The following is a 5,090-nucleotide window of genomic DNA, read 5'->3' on the forward strand; positions in this document are numbered from 1 at the left end:
ATCATTCAGTTTTGAGAGGTGTATTGAGAGGTGTAGCAGCTTCATCAGTCTCACTGACGTTCTGGTGGGAGACTGTGTATACTGCGAGGTGTTGGTCATCTGTCAGATCCATTCTGCACACCTGGTCTTTGCTCACCGACATGACAGATGTGATGGCAACGAATTTGAAGGGTGCAGTGAACCATGTGTTGTTTGTACTCCCTTCGGGTATCAGTGCAGGTGGAATGGGCCCAATGACAGGTAGTACAAGTTCAAAGTCATTAAAGTCATGGCTCACTAGCCATCCCAGCCGGTAGGCCTTGGGAATGTTAATGTCAGTTGCTGTGCAGTTGTTGCACAGGATGTAGACTATACAATATGACACTTCAGTGAGGGGTGTGGCTTCAAGTGTGAGTCCGAGTTCCACACATTCAGGTGAGGATTGGAAGAAACCCAGCGTGTGGTTTAAGGTTTGACCACATTGCATGTTGAGCCGAACAGCGACCCCTTTGGTGTAAGCTGGTACCACCGTACCCTGTTCGTTGACTAAGGTGCAGAGGAGTGAACTTGAGCCTTGGTCTGCCGTCGGGGCTGTGTACCCATGGCTGGCTGCTGGGGTTCCCGTGACCACTGTGACCTGGCAGTATGGCTCTGTGGGAGTTCCCGTGACCTCTGTGACCTGACAGTCTGGCTCTGGCAACCTGCGTGGCTGGAGGGGAAGAGGTTCTCGCACTTGAGCAAAGTCTTTTAGCGGTTTGAAGTTCAGTAAAGGGTCAAAGTGGTCTAGCAGGTCTTGGCCAATGAGTGTTCATTGGTGAGACATAAATAGGATGTACTAGACACATTGGACCGATTGTCAGGTGAATGGAAGAAACCTGTTCAAACCGGATGTCATTCTGGCTGTACGACTGTACATGCAGTTCACAAGTTTGAGGTGTAAGTGTTCGATCTTGTCTCTTAGCTTCACATTGGAGTCTTTTGAAAAGGTGAGATGAGATCACCATAAGGTTTGAACCTGTGTCGATCAGGTCTTCCATGCTCACTCCTTTTCAGCCCACCCCCTTTTCGACAAGGCTGCCCAGGAATGTTGGCATCAGGGCAGGTGTGACGATCGATGCGTGGTTAGGACCGGTCTTGTGTAGATCGCTGCGAAGGCAGGTAGTCAAAACAGCATTTTCTGGTACATTGTGTTTGTGGTACCTGGTGTGAGGACCTGTGCTGTCTCGTTCAGGGTGTGCAGCTGTCAGCTGTGGAGCTTGGTTGATGCTGTCACCTTGCGATGTGACAGTTAGCTCTGTGGTCTGTGGATGACGAGCAGTGTTCTGGGTGCTTGGCTTATACAGATGGCAGTTAGATAGGGTGTTGGTTTCAGTTCTTATGCTTAGACATAAGATATCTAGTTCATCTTCCTTGTCTTCCTTGCGAGTTTTCATGTAAAGAAGCTCTTTTAGGACCCTCAGGATCTCTGCTGTCTCAGACGTGGCTGCCCTGTGTTTTTCTGACGTGGGCTCAGGATTGAGCTTACCAGTGTCATGTCGAGAGTGGTTCCACTGCCGGCTGTCGGGGCTTTGTGTCCTGGACGGTGGGGATCAGCTCTTTTTGGGTCGCCAGTCCCAGAATCTTTCAGAGCGCTCGCTCTGGTGCTTTGGACGACCACCACCACGATTGTGTTGCCCTCTGCTGGCTTGGAATGGTATTGACTCTCTGTAAAAAGGTCTGTGACTGTGGTGTTGTGGGGCGCCCTCTAGGATTAACTCCAAGCAGTGCTCAGAGACAGAGATTGTGGGTTTTTTCACAGTCTTTTCAGAAATTGTCTTTTGCTTGGTGCAAGCTTTTTGGGCTTAGTTCCGTAACTCTTGTGTAGTCATGTTACGCGCACACGCTGGGACTCTGAGATGAAAACTCCAACTGGCATGTAGGTTTCGGAGGAACAGAGTTTTTAAGTCGACATCCTGTTCCATACCTGGTTCGTTGCATGCTCCAAAGTAGGCTTTTCATAGCTGACTATAGAAAGTCTTTGGGTTTTCAAGTCGGCCCTGTTTGAGGTCCATAGCAATAAGGAGCCCATGGTCTGAGTCTGCATCAGAGAATCAAAGTTTGTAGCAGTTGCTGGTAGTCCGCTTTGACAGTCTCTGGTTGACGATCCAGAAAACTATGCACATCACGGCTGGACGTGATTTTTAACAGGCACAATGTGTTCACAGCTGTCACGTTGGTGACAGTTTGCAAGTGAAAGTCAATGTCTTGTAAATAAGCGTGAACGTCATGTCCTCCTACAGGATCTGGATTGAACATAGGGATGCTTCTGGCTAGCTTGTCAAGTTCTCTGGGAACCGTGCAGGGTTTAGTGGCATGCGTTCTCTGGAAGGGTTCTCCCCCCTCCGTTGTTGACAGGTGTTCTTGTAAGCTGGCTGGTGATGTCTTGAGCCGTGGGCTTACATCCCCTTTTTCAGCTCTGGGTTCTTGGCTGAAAGGGTTGGAGTGGCGGGCCTGGAGAAACTCTGTGGTGTGCGTTTCTCCGATCCAGCCACTCTGTAATCTGTGAGAATGTCTCAGTTCTGTGTGAACAGTGTCAAGTTCATCTTGGAGCTCATCTCTCTGCAGAGTAAGCTCGTTGATTTTAGCTCGGGCCGCTTGCAAGTGTGTTTTGCAGGCCCAGGTTTTAGAGTCTCTTTCTTTCAGTTCAGTCTCTGCTCTTTTTAGGAGAGCGTCACCTTGCTGGAGTTTTTTGTTGAGTTCTTTTCTGGCTTCTCTCTCCAGCTGTTCTCTTTGATGCTGGTTCTGGGTCTCCAGGAGGAGCTGATCAAGGCGACTCTGCGTTCGGGCCTGGTCCTTCCAGGCCTCCTCCGCTTGAAACTTAAGCGTTGCTGCTTGCTGTTCAAGGTCGATGTTGCTCCGTTCACTGAGCCGTGCCTGGGCAATGAGAATGTGAACTAGGCTTCCAAGGATCCTGGCGAGTTCTTTGTAGTAGTCACTTTGGGTTGGATTGTGTGCCATCAGTTCATCTAGCTCGGTGTCTAGTTGCTCTGGGTGCTGCAGGTTACTGGCGTCCTTGGGCAGGAAGGGGGTCGTCACTGCTTATAACCATGTCGAGAGGTGGCCCCCGTGGACTGCTGGACTCGCTGTCGGTGAGAGAAGCACAGCACACACACAAAAAGACCAATGCAAGTTCGTTCTAAGGTTAACAAGCTATATTCATACGGGATGTGCAGTTTAAGAGAATTTTGGGGCTAACTGATGCAAACAGTCAGACAGTTCAGTAGCCAATTAACTTGGGTCAACGAAGGACCTGAAATGGAGATTTGACAGGCAGTAGCCTAGCGAGTCGCGTGATGACACCGGCTGCTGGTTGTCGCTCTACTATTTAGCTTCTTTGGTGGCTCTCACAGGTTACTGTCTCTATGTGAAATGAAACAAACAAATCACAACAGAACAGAGGATAGAAAAAGATCAAAGTGAAACACAACACTTGAAATGAGATAAAAACAATAGTAACACGATGTGTTAGTGAGAATAAGGAGGCCTAACCATACTGCTAGATTTTAAGATAGGGCCAACAGGTGAGTGGGCTATCTGAGTAGGAAACCTAGAAAGATGGTGTGGCTTGAAGAAGCAATGGGTCAAACACTCAAAATATATCTGGGGGAATATCTAATATTCTGTGGCTTATAATAAGTGGATGGGTTTTATCACATTTGGTTCACCTGGGTGAATTAAAGCCATTCAGGTGGGAACCAGTGGCTTGGTCAACCTTTCCGGCGCTCCCCAAACACTCAAAAATAACAATAAATATCAAAATAACAAAAGACAGGAATGAAACACGGGAGAAGAAGTAGCTGGTTTTCACCACAAGGGGGCATACTCCCTCTCTGTGCAGAAAACTTAATTCAAATTAAAAATTCAAAACTGGTTTAAATTGAAATTTAAATTAAGCATGTAAGAAAAAATCAAAAGGAAAATTAGAATAATATCCTCTAATAACCAATGATAACAGTAAGGTATCATTAATAATTTTGAAATTAATCAAAAAGGGGTAAAAATAGAAATATGCAATTTGAAACAGAATTGAAAAGAGAGCAAAGAGAGCTGAGAGCTGTGAGTCGATTTAACAGGAGACTGCCACTAGATGGCTTACTTCCTTCTAAGTGGGTCAATCAGTGGTTGACCTGAAATATCAAGATTTACACTGTTAAACAATTACATTTCAATTCAAATCATGTTTGAACCAAACTCAAAGTAAATCTAAACAGTCAAAGGAAGGAAAAATTGTCTAACCTGAAATAATATTCGCAAGAGCAAAGCTGTAAATGCAAATAATTATTGAGAATTTAGACATCTAATTCAATAAATCACAAGGGAATAGAGATTTAGCAGTGAGCGCATTATCTGAATTGGCCACGAGATGGCGTAATTGCACTCATGCAGGCTGACATCAGAAGGCAGGACGTAATTTTGAACTTCTAAACAAATGACGCCTTCTGGTGTTTAGTAAGCGGAATTACAGCCGACTTCAATGTGATTTAAACTCTGTTAAACTTGCATTTAAACGCTGATTTGGTGATACTGCACAAGAGCGGGCAGGATTCTTTTCACTGCACTAAACACAAATGTGAACAACAGGAATTTTCCATCTGTTGACTCCCATAAACATTTATCAAAATAGCACTTATGATTTAAATGTTTTAGGTTTACAATCGGGTAGCTAAGCCAATTTTAGACCAGGAGTTTTTATCGTTTATTTTTGAATATCACTATGGTTCACCGCGAATTAAATAACGATATTTAATAAACAAGGCCTTTTAACTGAAACAGGGGAGCATCGCCCTGTCCAGGTTTACGTCTTCGCCACTAGGAAAAAAGAGATTTCTTCGTCTTTTTAATTGGCGGTTTATTAATATTAAAATGTTCTCACTGCAGAGAGATCTTGGTCTTTCTTAACAGGAGACTTTTTAACATTATACTGCAGTTTACTTTCATTAAAATAACAGTGACTATACCGTTACGTTTCTATAAATACCTAACATGCTGACTTATCAGCTTTTTCCCTCAGTCAGTTAGGAGTGAGTTTGCGTCTTGCGACTTATCTCACAAGTACATAATTTCATAGCACG

The sequence above is a fragment of the Carassius carassius genome, chromosome 29 (assembly GCF_963082965.1).
Source record: "Carassius carassius chromosome 29, fCarCar2.1, whole genome shotgun sequence".
NCBI classification, from domain to species: Eukaryota; Metazoa; Chordata; class Actinopteri; order Cypriniformes; family Cyprinidae; genus Carassius; species Carassius carassius.